General features: G+C 38.3%; 1 long non-coding RNA gene across 1 annotated transcript in view; it reads right to left on the reverse strand.

Moving 5' to 3' along the window:
- Positions 1 to 1,230: 1,230 nt before the first annotated feature.
- The window catches only part of LOC140236733 (uncharacterized), a 69,055-nt gene continuing 52,096 nt past the window's right edge, over positions 1,231 to 18,189 (reverse strand). Inside the window, exon 3 of the long non-coding RNA XR_011901790.1 lies at positions 1,231 to 1,751. This is a non-coding gene — a long non-coding RNA (uncharacterized lncRNA). The remainder of the gene's footprint in view (positions 1,752 to 18,189) is intronic.

The following is an 18,189-nucleotide window of genomic DNA, read 5'->3' on the forward strand; positions in this document are numbered from 1 at the left end:
AAATGATCGTGCCGTGTGAGGACATCAATTCGGTATCCGCTGGCAATTGCCGCGCTTCCTGCGTACCGTTACTAAGCAAGAAAAGCGGCTAACGCACGTGGGCTCGCTTGAGAGCCCCTCAGCCCAGGCGGCTTGACTCAGCTCAAAGTTACATTAACACCCTCACCTGGTTGCTGGTCTGAAAGACTTAAGACTGTTTGCTACTTTTTAATCTCCAGTACCAGTCCAGTCTTAACACAGACAACCTCTACTGAACTACCCCTGCTACATTTGTGCACTACTATGCCATCGGAGGCCACACACTCGAAAGTGCGATTTAGTTTCTATGTATGTGTTTTCATTATGTATTTCTTTGTCTGGGATCTTTAATTATGATGATGTGATTTGACACGCAGTGTGTAACATCTCAATTTCCAGAACATTTATAGATTTTTTTCGGAATACTGAAAAGGATTCAAGATTTTCAAAAAACGTTCTTTAGAGCACAGTGCTCACTCACAAGATGAAGAATGTATTGTGTAGGATATCAGATCGCAGACATCTCTAGTCTAATTCTGAAGAGCAAGATTAGTTGATATTGCGATGGTACGATGCCGCATGCAGCGAGGTAGTGAGATGTGATGAGGGGCTGCAAGAACAAGACTATCTCTACACTGTACCTTCAATCCCCTGACTGTAGTGATTTGAAGGGGGGGAGGGGGACAGAGGATGAAAGGAATATGTCCCAGGAAAGAAGAGAGACAGCGGAGAAAAATTTGCTAAATCGGTGCGAATGACGAGGCACCCCCGACGTTACGAGGATGACAATGGCGACGTGTCGCGGGAGCGCATTCTGCAGAGGGGATGTTATGACGTACTCTTGCCGACGGCAAGAACACCCAAAAACACTATCTCGTCTGCGATTTTTGGCAGCTACTTGCCTCCAGCGAATGATGCTGGCAGGATTTGGCTTAGAGGAGCACACCGCATTAATCTCAGATCATTCTTAAATTCCTGGATAAGATCAAAACTTACAGTCTTCGCGATGAGTTGGAATGAAAAATCACAATTTCTTGTAGTTTATAGGCACACTGTGACATTCTGAAAGTATGATGTGGTTTATCCTATTAAAAAGTATTCATAAAATAAGAAGATCAAGGAATGAGCAAAGCTGATAATTGTACATGCTCAGACTGACTTCACGCAGAAAGATTTCCTACAGATGCTTTCATCTTTGTACCACTAATATACGATATCAATCTATGATATTTAAATCTATGTATCATGGTTCATGCAGAGGTGCTGAAGAGCCGCCTGCAACCTGAAGGTAAGTTTGAAGATACTGTAAAGCCAGAAGCATTTGAGGCATGAAATTTTCGCATACTGGAGCCAACGGTCTTTTTCCCGGCATTATATTTTTGCAAATTGCCAACCATGACAGTGGACCGCATTGTACTGGCATTCAGTGCACTGTGTAGACAAAAATGTTGTGTGCATTTTACTTTCACAAATCTTGGCTCCTCACAAAAATTTGTGAAAGTTTTATGTCCATGAAAAATTCTGGTTTAACAGAAATTTGGGGAGTATTTTTAATTTTTTTAATTTTAATTTTAATTTTGACTTTTTTTCTTTTCTTTTTTTTTTTTTTTTGGGGGGGGGGGGGGAAGGGTCAAATATATTGGGTATAAATTCACTGGGTATCAAGCTACCCTTACCTTTGAGCAGCTTTGAGTGTTGCATGAAACGCCTGGAGATTTGCCAAAGCATCAAATCTGGAAAACAGAGAAAGAGAGAAAAACTTTTTGATGGATTGTCATTAGAATGATGTATTCAAACATGGCTACTTAGTATTTATCTCACTATTAAAAAGAATAGCAGTGTGGAATAAAAATCTCTTGGTTTGCCCAAACATGTACGATAAAAGTGTTTTGAGTGGCAAACAAATGCAGTATTTCTAACAGGCAGGGAATCAAATGATGACTTCTCTTTAGCGTCATGATAGCACTAACCCTTACTGTGCCAGGAACTTTGGACGGTGTGTACAATACTATGCCAATTGCCACATCCAGTATTCAAAGGGTTAACAGCACTGAATGTTCCCTATTATCTATTACATGTCACTCATTACAGGAACTCTTAACACAATGTGTTAAATACCGTAAACAACATGTACTATGCTGCATCATGTGTTCATTCATCATATCAAAACCTGGCACAGTCAATACGAACCAAATAAACAGCTCTGCTGCTGGATTACTTTAATAGTATCAGCCAATAGAAAGACTGTTTTGCAGTAATATCAACAGATTAATCACACACACACACACACACACACACACACGAGAACATATACATGTGCATTGTAATTTATCCACAGTGCACTACTTCGTACCTGGATTGGTATTTAAACACAACCAATTTTTGCTATTATGAAAAATACAATGTGAATGTCATATCAGAATGTTTATGAGATTGTTTTCAAAAACATGTCAAGGTACTTGTATTTTCTCTGCCCTGCATATCCTATCGAATATTTTCCCTCTTACTGAGTATTCTTTAAGTTTTCTTTAAAAACTAATGAATTGTTGACAAGAAAAACAATGAACATTCAGCCTAAGGACAACACTATCTTTATAGCTTCTAAGTTGCAGCTCACAGACATACACATTCACCGACAGACATTCAGACTGACAGACAGACAGACAGACAGACAGACACACACACACACACACACACACACACACACACACACACAGAGTTTCAAGTAAATTATGCCTACCAAAAACCTAGTAGCAGCATTAGTGTGTCATAATTTTCTCCTAATTCGAGAGGCACAAAGAAGGCGTTCACTAATTCTGCTGAGTTTGCACTTTTGCAAACGTTTGTCAAATCACATCACACTCCGTGCTGAAAACCGAGCGCCTTATTCATCATTCACTGGGGTTATTTAACAATCCACGCCGCTGTATGACGCACACACGGCGAACTTCAAGTTCCAGTGCCACTCCACATCATGTTCAAAGTTGGCTTGGATAAATACAGGAGAATCTTGTCATAACGGGGACCTAAAAACCATGACAATTACCTTGCTATGTCAGGTTTCTCACAATTTCAGGGTGGGAAAACAAAGAAATATAAAGAGTTGGGACTTGCAACATCACCTTGTTATAAGAGTTTTTTTCTTATATCCAACCTCTTTATAATGAGGTTTTACTGTACAACGTAATGAGATGAACAGAATGATGGATGTTAAATATCAAAATCAGACTTAGAATGAGAGGGAAAGAATTTACAGGATTTAGAAGTTTCGAAAAATTTCAGACGCAGTGGTATCGGTAGTCACAGGAATATGCAAATTAGATAATGTCATGATTTAACAATGAATATCCCACTGAGTTCCATGCCAATGCTGACTTTCCTTGTTTTACAAAGAATAAAGTGAACAATTTGAATTCTTTAAATGTCTCATTTTCTTTTGTCACAATTATGCAGGAAATATATATATGAATAAATAATAGATACTGATGGCATTATTATTTTTTTTTTTTTTTTGGGGGGGGGAGGGGGGTTGGGGGAGGGGAAGTCTGGAGTTACTTTGCGGTTTACAAAAGACATGGTTCTCTTTAATATCATTTTTGTGTGCAATGCAATGGGGGAGTTATGAGTTGACGGCATTTCAGACCAGCCTATTGCAATACTACGTACACTAGTTGCAGCCAATTGCACTACTCAGTGAAAATATGTATAACTCCTAAATTCCATGGCTTTCTTACTGCAAGCCCAATTTTGATAAAACTCCTACCATTCTGATGGTTTGATTTTTACCACATCTATAAGAGTTAATTTTGGCATGATGTGGGTGGAATTGAACTTTCAAGAGGTTGAAAACTACAATGTAATAATTTCACACATCTGTGCATTCCTCCTATCACATCTATAGCATTTGTTGATATGAAATGAGAGAGTATAATCAGATTTAACTCCCCCATCCACCCCCGCAAAATTCTTGGGCAGTCTTTGAATGGTGATGTAGCACAAAAACATGACGACCTGCTGATAGATCGATGCCATGTCGATGAAATTGGGGGAAAGGGGGGGGGGGGATAGAATGGGGTAAACCTGCCCCGTAGCTCTTCAGATTGGCAGGAATGTCGAGGGTGGTGAAAGGTTTGTGACATCGCCTCCGAGACAATCGTTACAGGAGAGCGCTTTGTGTCTAATCGGGGGAGAATTAGGCAAATTTGCGCACCTGCGCGGGCAGGAAGGAGCGCGTCTTACCGAGTCACGGTGGTTGGCGCGGGCAGGTGTGCCAGCCCCCGTTAACCCAGAGGACGCCGGACACGCGAACCGCAGTTGCGAGTCGCTGCGAGACCTTCACTTGCGGTGACTTTCAAGTTTGCTTGAAGAGCGGGGAGGAGGAGGAGGAGGGGAGGTGTTGAGGGAGGAGGTGATGATGGCGAAGGGAAGGAGAAGGGTGCATCAGGGGAGGGTGAGATGGGGGCAAGTGGGGTTGTGGAACATTTGGGGATTAGGGTCATGGGAAAGTGGGAATAAAAGGGGTAGTGAAGGGAAGGAGGTGGACCAAGAAAGGCCATTCACACAAGCAAACTCATCGTAATTCAAACATGGTGCCATAACAAAGGTCTTTGAACCAAGTTATGTGAACCTGTTTTAGTTTTAGAAGGAAACAAAAAATTGTCCACACTTTTACTATGAGTTGAATCTAGGTTCAAATCACAACTTTTTCTTTAAGAACCCTCATTTGACCATCTTTGACATACAGCGAATGCTGAATTGGACATTTTCCAAGAAATTATATTCCAGTATGAAGGGGGTAACTGAGCACTGGTGCATCTGTGAGAATCTTTTGCATTTATCTGTCTAATCTGGGCATTTTCAGACCAGGAATATTCATTGAGAAGTTACAGCTTGTTTCTTTCACAGTGAAAATGAGCGTAAAAAATGTCCTGGTGTTAAACAATGCAAAATAGCCATATTCTGCACATGCGCACCTCAGCACGGCACGATATATGTCATACACATTTCTTAGCAGTCACAATTTGCATGATACAAGGACTAAATACTTACAACTAACTACCTTGGCGAAGTCCATCTATGGTTTTCTTTCGTGTGTGAATTGCAGATACAATGTAGAAAAGCAACTAGGGTCTTGAAAAAAGCAAAGAAGAAAAATTTGGTGTGTGGGCAAGGTTTTCTTTCACAGTAGGTGCAAGACAAGATTTTCTTTCAAGTATAAACTGGGTTATTGGGGTATGGACAGGTATATCTACAAAGGCAGCTGGGAACCGGAAGACAGCAAGAAGAAATCTTTGGTGTGTAAATGGGGCAGAAGGGACATATTTTGCTGATTGATGTGTGCTATGGGAAGGATTCCCTCATGGAGATATGCCCACGTTTATCTGCAAACCCACAGGTCAAGCTCATCTATTGCAAGCCTAGGAAACCAGCCTGTGCTGTTCCAATCGCATAAAATGAGATGCGTTATCAGCCAATCAGAAACGAGCATGCACCACTCACTGCAAGCTCTAAAGCTACGAGCCACAAGCTTTCCGTGAGCCTTCGGCTAGCGAATGGGCAGCAAACTTGTTCAAGCTTCTCTGTGTTGTTACAATGAAGCTTAATGCAAGCTGGTCATGACACAACAAGGACCAGGACAGGGAGAAAATAATATGTGACCCGCTACAACAAAAGGATCCGAAAGTCGGGGGAGGACAATTTTCTGAAAATAGCATGACATTATTCCCTTACTATGCTACTTTAATATCATATATAACACACATCATAAAAGTACTCGGTTGCGGAGATATCGATGATTTTATTAGCGCATGTCAAGTGGTTGAGGGAATCAAAGTTTCGAGAGAAACGCCTTTAAAGTTTTCCTTCCGACGTTATCATGATCAATGGGAGGCGAGACACTTTTCACCACTTTGACCTCTGCGATGTTCATTCAAGCTTAGCGCCAGCGGTCTACGCACGACCAATCAGTAATCAGGATGCCACGCACTGACCAGTAAGATCACTCCCTCATTGCTAGGGGCGGAGTATACCTGCGGCGCTATGTCAAAATCTTCGAACATGTTTCTGTTACGTTGAAAGTCGGAAAATCATGGCTCAGAAAAACGCTGATTTCTTGTATTTCCTTTGATCATTTAGCTTCAAAATTTCTGCAGATGATATACAAAACATTAGACTACAGAATTATGCCAAAAACAGAAATCCGATTCTTTTGACCAATTTTGATGATGTGACTTCAAACTCGATTTTCTCGGCTCAGTCGTCAGCGACTTTAGGATCCTTTTGTTGTAGCGGGTCACATATGAAGATTGCTAATGCACAACAGATGACACCATATCTGACCAGTCAATACAACAGTCTGATTCAGGCTTAATTTTGCACCTTTGGTATTGTCTAATTCTCCATACTTGGCGCTTTTATCTGATAAATCACTTTGCCCAACTATAACTTGAACAACATTTCTATAACATGATAACAATGCAGACCGCAAGAAAAATTCAATTCAGAGAAAAGCAGCTCTGAGACAAGGGTTAAAGGTTTCTTTCAGCTGAAAGCAAAACACAATACATAAATTCACAATACATGTACAAGCAACATGCTTTCAAAAATGAAACATTCCTATCCGTATAAGACTTTAGAATTGGGACAAAGGTTATTATGATATACTTGCCAATTCTTTGAATAGTTATCAATGTGTACTTTTTTGATAAATCACCTCTCTTTGAAGTGTTCTTGTCTAAGTACTACATTATCAGCATTATACATTTGTCATGGCAAGTCACACACATCAAGGTCAATTAGAGCAAATTGTATAAAAAATGAAAGTGAAAAGATCTCTCCAACGTCTTGCCACATTAGTTACGTTCACACGCAGTTGCCAAACTTGAAGTTTAGGTCAAAAACTTAACTGTCGATGATTAGCTCCACTCATGAATCCACGACACGGGTTCACACGTGCACCTAAGTTACAACTTATGAGCGAATCCCACTTGATGATTACACCAGAAGTGCAGAGTCTTTGCTTGATGACCTTATGCCCATACAAAAAAAAAGCGCAGCTGGAGGTTGACCTGGGCCCCGTTGCTAGAAACTTTGCGTTTAAACGCAACTTACAACTGATTGTCACTGGCCAATCAAAATCATTGTTGCATGCATGTCTTCTTAATAGGGCAGACCCTGAGCCAATCAGAATGGTTGTTTCAAAATTAGCAATTATTTGCAATTGATTGCAACTTTCTTGCAACGGGGCCCTGGATGTGAATGGGAAGCGAGGTTCACGCTAACTCACAAGCTCGTTGATTATTGTATCCACACGGAGTGAAACTATGAGTGGGGACTCCCCCCACCCCTTGTGGAGAGAGCGTAAACCCCAAGATGTCTTGTGGTTCTAATCATTGACTAAACTTTAAGATTGCTTACTTTCAAGTGCGTCCACATGGTGCTAAACTACAAGCTAATCATTGAGAGTTAAAGGGACTGTACAGTACTGGTTGAGGTGGGGATTCATGTTTTGAACATTCATAAGTGAGATAATGAGAAACCTCTTATGAAATATGAAAGAGCATGTAATTCTAAGGAGGAATCAACATTTATTTGATGAAAATTGGTTTTCAAATGGCTGAGATATCCAAAAAAAGTGATAATAACAAAAGGCGACAGGCCACGCCTTTTATTAGGATCTCTTTGTTTCACCTTGTTTTTGGATATCTCAGCCATTTTAAAACCGATTTTCATCAAATAAACTTTTGATACCCCTTAGAATTGCATGCTCTTTGACATCTTGTAGAGTGGTTTCTGAATATCTCGCAAAACATTAAAAGCTAAATCCTCACCTCGACCAGAACTGTACACACCCTGTAAGTTTTTGACCTAAACTTAAAGTTCAGGAACAGCGTGTGAACCTAACTAATGTGTCAAATGGGATGAGAAACGGAAAGTAGTCAATTTAGGGAGGAACAAGTTTATGGAATGGAGAGAAGTACCGACACATCGGTGTAAAAATGTGGATACATAGGGGAGACAAACAAAAAAATGTAGCGTGTTTTGAAGATGGGGACACTGCAACGGACTAGGGGAAGATGAAACGAAGAAGGTCAGATGATAAAAGTCACAAAAGGTGGAGTCGAACCCTGAATGCGGGGAGATGGAAACATGGAATACAATGGGGATTGGGAGGGGGAAGTGGAGGGGAAATTGGAGGGAAATTGGCAAGGAGGTGATGAAGATGGGGCTTTGGGGGTGATGAAGCGTCCTTGGAGTAAATTGAAAGAGCAAAAAGGGAGCTAGAGGGATGAGGTAATCGATGAAATTCATGTACAAACATAAGTCAGGTTCACACAACCTTCCTAAGCTTAACCCATTGAGGATGGACTGCTTTTGCTACAACATGCATTTCCCATAGACACCTGCCCAAGCATACTTGGGACTCGTCCTCAACGGGTTAAAGATTAGCTCAAAGTTTTAAACTCTGGTGATTAGCTTGTAGTTTAGCCCTGTGTAGATGGTCTCAAAAGTTAGTGATCTTTGCGTTAGTCGATGATTCCAGGTCAACCTCCAGAGCATGTTGTACACTAAGTACTGTATCGTTGCACATTATCATGTTTATCAGTGGCACTGTGTGTATGTAAAGGTGCATTTCTATGGTTTAATCATCATGTGAAACTCTTGCTCGAAAATTCAATCTTGAAATAAAGGTATCATGTGGATGCGTATCATAATCTAAGGGGCAAGACCTAATCATTAGGCACTGTCAGACTGGCAAAAGATCGAGAAGTTTAAGATCGCGATCTTTAAGACCTTAAAGTTTTGCCAGTGTGACCGCAAACTTTGTGCGAACTTCCCGCAAAACTTCTTGATCAGTTTGTGGGCGGTGCCTCCGAAGTGCGAGGCCATTGTCAAGTACAGATGTGCATTGTTATGTCACAGCCACTAGCCACTGGACAGCACACTCTTGCTTGCGCACGTACCAATAGCCCAAACTTCGCGATCTTAAAATTTTTGATCTTTTGCTAGTCTGACCGCGTCTATAGATGATTAGCTACCATTAACAATTAGCTTCTGTGTGAATGTAACTTTTGACAGCTAGAGCACAGGAGGCCTTACGGACAGCCAAACTACTGTAAAAGAGGATATTTTGGCACATGTAATTTTTCACGCTCGGTCTGGTAGGATGAATTTCACATGTTTTTAATTCTGCGGAATCAGGACACTAATTACTGGAACATATGGTATGCAAAAATATTTGCCAGCTTCTATTTTTGTGCTAACTATAGCAAATGCACTGTTCCAGTAAATATTCTGTCAAGTTGCTTTGTAGAATATATGCTGAGACATGATATGTTTACTAAAGTTTCTTGGTAGAATGCACAAAAATCCCTTTTCTTGGTAAAATATATAGGATACTAAACCATTGAATAATTGAAGCAAGTTTCTTGGTGCAATGTTCACTGAACCTCTGAATGTTCAGGTAAGTTTCCCTTTTTGTGATAATATATTTGTTTAAGTTTATGTAAGTAGTCTATTCATTGTATCGGTGGCTTCATACACGTGTAATACTTACTCGATATTGGAGGTTATTTTCAACATCTTGTCACCTTTTTTCCTTTTTTTGTGTTTTATTCTTTTCTTTTGTTATCATTACAAATCATTTGTAAATCATTTGATCATGTTTGTGATATGATTTAATAAAACATACAAAAAAAATGTTTCATGTTAGCATTGTATTAGCATGCAGACTAAACAACCACATATCAAATCAGGTATCTGAGGATGAGACAGGGTGGGGTGGGGTGGTGCACTGGTGGTGGTGGTTGGAAGAAAATGGGAACACCAGACCATTGAATATAAAGGTGCATACATAATCATGAATTATTCTGTGTGGGTGCGGATGTGGGACAATACTCATAGTATACAAAACTGTACAAACGATTGAGAGGAACGCAAATAACCACCGGAGGTAATACTATTAATACACCTAATTCTGAATTTGCCTATGTGCTGCCATTACATTGAAGGATCCTTTGTACAGTCCAGTCATATATGAGATGAGCAGAGATTAGGAAGGGGGAAAAAAAAAACCCTCAAACAAACCAGATCTCTGCTGGAGATTAGGCAAATCCAGGGCACAGAAACATACACGGCCAGTGAGACGTAACATGCAAACACATTGTTTGCACAAACTGCCATTTCGTCTCTCTGGCTGATTGAGTCCAACCTCCAGGTGCGATATTCGGGGAAAGGGAACGTTACAAACAATTTTTTTTTTCTTCATAACAATATTAACTCGGAGCATGACTTCGCAATTTCTCAGTGGTTGAATTCGGTCAAAGGTGCAATGTGTTATGACGCCAAAGAAGAAAATATTTCCATTCATGTGGATTGGGAACATCAAAGGTTGTCAACATCAGAGGGGGCAGCTTTGATTTGCAGTGCATTATGGGTAAGCAAGATCAAAACACTTTTCAGCTTAAAGGACAAGTTCACCTTCATAAACATAAGGATTGAGAGAATGCAGCAATATTAGTAGAACACATCAGTGAAAGTTTGAGGAAAATTTGACAATCGATGCAAAAGTTATGAATTGTTAAAATTTTTGTGTTGGAACTGCTGGATGAGGAGACTAACACAGCTTGTGATGTCATATGCGTACAACAGTATAATAAAGAAAATGTAAAGAAAATTCAACATATTTTCATTTTTTTTGCATAATAAAAGAGCACTTGACTTGCCTCTTTCTAAAGGCAGGGGGAATAATATTACCCATAACATAATGTCAGTAACCAGTCAAGGGAATGTGTACTTTTTTCAAAAGATGAAATTTTGCGAAATTCTCTTTATATTTTCCTTATATTGTTGTACTCATGTGACATCATACGCTGCAGTAGTCTTCTCATCCAGCGGTGACTGCACAAAAACTTCATAATTTTTGAACGGATTGTCTGATTTTCCTCAAACTTTCAATGATGTGTTCTACTGATATTGCTACATTCTCTCAATCCTTATGTTTATGAAGGTGAACTTGTCCTTTAAGGCCAAAGCAGAGGACAATACTTTTGAATACATTGCAATGTTCCACTTCCACTTGTGGTCATAATTTAACATTCATACAGTGATAATTAACCTCGAGGATAAATTCTATGGGGCGCCAAGTGTTACATGGTCAATTTACTTATGAAGTCAATCATTTCTTTGACGAAGCATGGTCAATTTCATTAGGAAATTGACTGTGCGACACTTGGCGCCCCATATAACTTATCATCAAAGTTAGCTTATCCTCACCGTCTGAACATACATTTGTAACTAATCACGTAGCTTTACTGACTACCAATCCAATCGAATCCCAGAAGAGAATGAAATACAATCTGCCAGCAATGCATTGAACAATATATCAAGAGATACATAAGTAGAAATATCACTTTAAAGAAACATCAATTAGATATCTCAGTCAGCACCTGACAATATGTAATTGATTGAGTAGATGCATGAATAAATGACTGTGAAACAAATACACACAAATATATCAACATCCTTTATATTTTTTCAACATATCTTTCATCATTCTTCTGACAGATGGGACTTGAATCAAAGCGGTTTAAATGCAGCATACACATATTTTCAAACACCTAAGGCCAGTAGAATAAGGCACAAAGTTGTAATAAGTCAGAATTTTAACAGATTTTTATCCCCTGCACTGAAAGTCACACTTGCATCACCATCACAACAATCTCTGTTTTAGTATCCATGTTGGGGTAAGGTGGGAATTGGTCGTAAAATGCCACATTTGGGTGCTCTTCCGAAGCCCGCCTCGGCCAACCCCCGCCCTAATAAAGTGGAACAGTGAATGAGACCCTCCACTTAACGCTTTTTACCCACAACATTTCCCGTGTTCTTCCTTAGTCCCACATACAGCCAATGACAATCTCCTCAACTTCCTACAACTGTCAAACTCAGTTTGCAACTTCTCCCAACCACTAATCTCTCAATCTTCAAATCTTGAACCCCTCTCGCATTTTACTTGCCGGTGTTGCAGCAAGATGCCTCACAGCCCTCCAACAGAAAGACTTTCACTTTCGGTACACTTTTCCCATCTATTATAAATACTGATATAGAATTCCTCCTGTCTCCCTTCTATGTACTTTCACTTTCCCTCATACTCTTCTCCTTTATTAAATTTCTTCGTATTGATGTTTCTTGACCCATTTTACTGACCCTATGGGCACACAATGAAAAAGTGTGATTCAAATCACTACTCAAATTGGGTTTTGTTTTGTTTTGTTTGTTCTTTGCACACTTGTTCACACTTACATAGATTAAAAAAAAAAAGTGATCTAAATTACATCAGTTCAAGAAGAAAAATTGCAACCCAAATCGCACTGGGTCAAGGGTGGTAAAACTGCACAAGAGGGGGTCTCACATTTTGACCCCACTTTGGCTCAAAGTATCTAACATTTGCCATGCATTATGGGATATAATAAAGGCACCCTTTCACACGCATCATTCATACACACTTTGCACTGCAAATAATTGCGACTAGTGGTATTCAGGGGAAAAAAATATTTCGGAAATGTTACACTTTAAGTAGTGCATGGATCATAGTTTGAATCTCACTTAAAGCTGTAATTATCATGTCCATGCACATAAAATAACTATTTTTGCACAGTGCAAAAAATTGTGACTATTGGTAGTTGTGTAAATGGGATTCATATCTTCCATTCTCTTTCCCTCTTTCTCTTTCTCTCTCTCTCTCTCCCCAAACCTCGAGTCTTTCAATTCTTGGCAATTTTTGATTCTAGTGAATTTCAGTCTTTTTCTGCTTGTGATCAATATTAAAATGCAGACTACACAGTGCCATAAGCAGAGTACATGATAAGAAAGTCTAAATAAACCTTTTGTTCTATCAATATACCAATTTCAAAGTCCAGAGTACTTGGTCATGAACTACAATGTATTCCATTACAACTGCCCTTGTACTTTCAATAAAAAATTGTCTTATCAATTATAGGTATTTCAAGTAAGAAAGATTTACAAAAATAGGTCACATTCCCTAAGACTGTGAGTTCAATCGAATGATGCACTTTTGTAAAATTAACATTTGATATATCATGAAAATAGGACCTTATGAATCATCAGAAAATAACATACACTAGCAAAAGGTCAGGAGGTTGCCAAAAGTGATTTGCAACACAGGGGTTGTGGCTAACTACAAGGATGAATTTCCTTCCATCAGTTTCCACTCCCCCCCCCCCCAAAAAAAAAAGGAAACAAAAATGTATACATAAAGAGTACAGAATATCCAATTGCATTGACAAAAATTTTTCCTAATCATGTACTTAGGACTGCATGAATATGTGTATGGCATATTTCATTTGATTTGTTACGCATGTCTAGGCATGCATGACACATGACGAATACTGCAATTACCGGGTAAAACCCCAAATGGCTTGAAGGGCAGCACAAAGAATCAAGTCTACCATTGACAAATATTGCAGTTTGTGGAATTCTGACATGATGATTTCAAGGTCACGGTGATCAACGATCAAGGGGGAATTACTCTATAAGAGTGAGACTCCCCGTGATTTCATTTAGCCAGTGTAGATTCGAGTCGTTCCCTCCCCCCCCCCAAAAAAAAAGAAGAGATTCTGATTGTTTGCGGTGATGTAGAACAGGTCATCATTCAGGGCAAACACACACCCCCATATGGTTTGTCAAAGTCTACCATCTGCCCACTTTTCGTTCTCCCTTTGTTTTCATTTCCATTTGCAAAGTTTGCAACCCTTTACGTACCCCACTATGAAAATGATTACATAGCAACAGAATAATAAAAAGCCAGGCATTATCATAAAAAATTCTGTCGCACCTTATGGAATGTGGTGTGCAGGATTTCTTTTTCTGATCCTCATTATTTCTTGTATTGAAGACAGATTAAACTGTTATCATTGCATCATATTCTTTTGCAAAATCTTTTTTGTGTGTGTGTGGGTTTTCTTTTTTTTTTTTTACTACTTGGTCAATTTCTGTTCATCAACATTGAACAAAATATTATTTCTGCAGTATGTTTGAAAGCGCTGATATTCATTAAGTGTATTAAACAACTTTCAGAACATGTGCAGAGTTGGTTATCATTTAAATCTTGATTTTGAATCTTTTGATTTTTTTTTGTTTTGAAATTTATGTTTAGCACCTCAAACTTTTCCATGTTTTTGGAGTCTTCATGGAGCTGCACAGTGGAGGGAATTTTCAGCTCTTTGGCAAGCAAAGGAAAGAGGAATGAGATAAATTCAGAGATTTTTTCAATAAATTACATAGTATGACTTTAGGGGTGAGACTCTAACCAACTTTCCATAATGCAAGTGATGAATTAACCATGCTTGTAAGATGGAACAATAAAATCAAAGTATTTTTCATGCCACATAGTTTCTGCATGCAAAGTATAACACAATGTAAACAGAACTGCAGTATTTTGACGGGTGAAAAAGCACATTCTTGATGGGAAAAAAAAGTATTTCTTACCGTTCATGCAATAGACACGTGTATTAGTACCATTGGGAAGAAAATTAATTTTTCATGACACCTGCTATATATTTTGCACCCCCCCCCAAAAAAAAACAACAACAACAACAAATAAACAAACAAACAAACGAGGGTAGAAAATATTGCAAAAAAAAGCAACAGTGGAATTTCTCCTTAATCCTTTCTTCACAAAAACTTTTATGGAATCTGTTACTTCATCCAAAGATGAAAAAAAAAAAAGCAACAAAGAATATCAAACCATATTGTCACAACCAAGCCCTTCATTGCATTCAGGAATGTGCTTGATTGTCCCCCCCCCCCCCCACCCACCCCCAAACAGACACACTCAAGTCACATGATAGCCATGATACAGTCACATGATATTTACAATAAATTTTAGTCACATGATTGCTTCCTAAATGCATTGATCATCTTCCACACCCTGCTGTCAACTTGTGTTTAATACAATATGTATTTGACTTGCAATTCTTCCGTTGTGCATGGGCGCCACAAAAGAGAACAATGCACATCCTTCTTTACAAATGCTATTTCAATATTCTACTGATATGTTGGTAGTTGGGGATTTTTATATCAGACTATGAAAAGTTTTATTTGAATAAAAGCCACCACAGCAAACAGTGAAGTCGCAGCATTTTTACAATACCATACTCCAATATGCACAATATGACTACACACAATTGATGGCATGAAAGAAAAGAATGGATGGGAATGAACATATTATGTACACAAACCTATCAAAAAATATATATACATCTAGCAAAATGCACTACAAAATGAAACATGTTGTGATGTATACTGTAAAACACAATATTTTCGCGACATGAAATTTTCGCGAATTGGAGCAGACAGCCTTTTTCATGGTGTGAAATTTTCGCGAGTTGCCTCTAACATTCAATGCGTATAGTGTAGACAAGAACTTTCATGTGCATTTTAATTTCGTAAAGCTTGGCTCTCGCGAAATTCGCGAAATTAAAATGCACGTAAACATTCCTCGTTTTACAGTATCTTCTACAAAAATAATATAACAAAGTTATTTACATTTTACTAATAATCCACACCATGTACATATAGGCCTCAATCACAGAATACATGTCAAACACACAGATTCATAAAAGTTGCATCGATCAAACCACAACTAGACTAGGACCTTGTGGAATTTTTAAGTTAAATTATTTCTTTTCACTGGAATAGTATATTAATGGCAACCACACAAGCATGTAAGAAGAGTCTATGATACTACCTCCCAACTCTGCTAAATACCTGAAATTAGTATTTAAAGGGAACAGAAACCCAAATATACTTGTGGATTGAGTGAATACAGCAATATTACTAGACCATATCAGTAAAACTTCAGCAAAAATCGGACGATTAGTTTGAAAGTTGCAATTTTAAAGTTTTAGTTCAGCAATAGCTGGATGAAAAGACTACTACAGCTCGCAGTGTCATGTGACTTTCACTGATGTTGATGCATTCACTCATTCGACTCATTTGGGCTTCATATATTGTTCTTTAAATCAAGTGTTTGATCAATCATACAAGTATTGTGATTTTCATATGTGGTCGCTACTAATGTCACTACTGATAATAAAAACATGTGAAAAGTTTGACAAAACTTATCTTGTCAATTCAGGGTCCTGTTTTATGAAGAGTTATAACTGATCATATAGTTGATTTCTATCATACGTCTATGGCAGCCTGAGTGGTAAGGTAATTTAAAATCCATTTGATAAAACGGGGCCCTGGTATGATTTCAACGAAGCATATGGTTCTGCTTATCTGATCATATTATATTCACTGAGCCAATTTGAACATGGTTGGCATTGAAGTAGAGAATATAGAAACAATCATTGAACAAATTCTCTTCATATTTAATTTAGTCTCCCCATTTTCTTCTCTTTTTTGTGTGTGTTTATGTTTTAAAGGCATAGACAGCATGTAAGGATGGATTCAAAACACTTACACCTCCTATGCTGCACAACATCGCATGTAAACAAGGTTTCCACAATGGGACAGAAATTCTCTTATATCACTCGCTTCTCAGACATTTATGCTGAGACATCAAGCTCGCTACTAAACCCATGTACCTTCGCTATCCATCAAGTGCCCAATAAAATTTGAGGGATGAAAAAAATCACTGAGACACGAAACTCGAATGAGTGAGTGTATATGTCACCTGCAACGTCATACTTCAAATCCTTCTCAGAGTGACGTAAAAACTATTCCCTGATAACGGGAAAGTCCATCCTGGCATTATGCTGCGTTGGATGGTGTCACAAAACCCAGAGAAGTATGTATAAATCGGCGAAAATTTTTGGGAAAAATTTTGGACATTCAAAAAAAAGTTGTAACTGTTAAAATTTTTGGCAACTCTATGTGATCTTGAGCAGCTCTCAACTCCATTTGTGAACAAAAAGTCATCATTGAATTGTTCTCTCAAAATAAATTTTTCTTCAAACCTGCAGAAAAATAATAAGGGTAATACATTGAATAATAAGAGTAATACATTTCTGCATGTCCTCCTCTGTGGATAGGTTCTGTGTGTGCCAAAATATTTCACATCATCAGAATGGAATTTCCTTTAAGAGTCCCCTGTATGGCTTGCTACTAAGATACTCTCATCTGCTGCTCGGCCGTTGCCTAGCAACCCCTCACTAACTGTCATTCAGGGAAGAAGTGCTCTCTCCCAAGGTGTAAATAATGTGACATCATATCACTGACATCATCAGAGCACAGCTACCATAATTCAAGCATTCTAGGTGGAAAAAAATGGGCGCATATCTATCCGGCTGATCACAGTTTATTTCATATTTTATTCATTTCAATATTCTTTTTAGTAGGGTAGATCTTTCAGTTTGTTAAAGGGAGTGTACAGTAGTGGTTGGGGTGGGAATTCATGTTTTGAACATTCCCAAGTGAGATAATGAGAAACCTCTCATGAAATATGAAGAGCATGTAATTTTAAGAAGGATTCAACGTTTATTTGATGAAAATCGGTTTTCACATGGCTGAGATATCCAAAAAAGTGATAGTAATAAAAGGCGACAGGCCACAACTTTATTAGGATCCCTTTGTTCCACTTTGTTTTTGGATATTTCAGCCATTTCAAAACCAAATTTCATCAAATAAACTTTTGATACACCTTCGAATTGCATGCTCTTTGACATCTCATAGAGTGGTTTCTGAATATCTCGCAAAGTGTTAAAAGCTAAATTCTCGACTCGACCAGAACTGTACACACCCTTTAAATGTTCCACCAAGAGGCCCTGCTCACATATGTACAGACAAAAATGTCATGAATATCAAAACAAAGTACAAACAATGAACTAACCTACACTACAAATTGACCTCAAATAAAAAATGTACCAAAATACAATCAAACTAAAACATCATTACTATTACAACTTGGACGGCAATTTGGAATGTATTGCCACTTCACCTACCCCCCCCCCCCCTTACAACTGATATAATACAATGCCTTCAGACTTCACTATCAGTCCATTATACAAAAATAATAAAATAGATAAATAAATAAATAAATGAATAAATTGATTAATCAATTAATTATTAATCAATTAATTAATAATTGATGAAATAAATAAACAAATTTGTATGGAATTAATGATATATATACCACTTGTATATATA

This window comes from Diadema setosum, chromosome 13, assembly GCF_964275005.1.
Source record: "Diadema setosum chromosome 13, eeDiaSeto1, whole genome shotgun sequence".
NCBI lineage: Eukaryota > Metazoa > Echinodermata > Echinoidea > Diadematoida > Diadematidae > Diadema > Diadema setosum.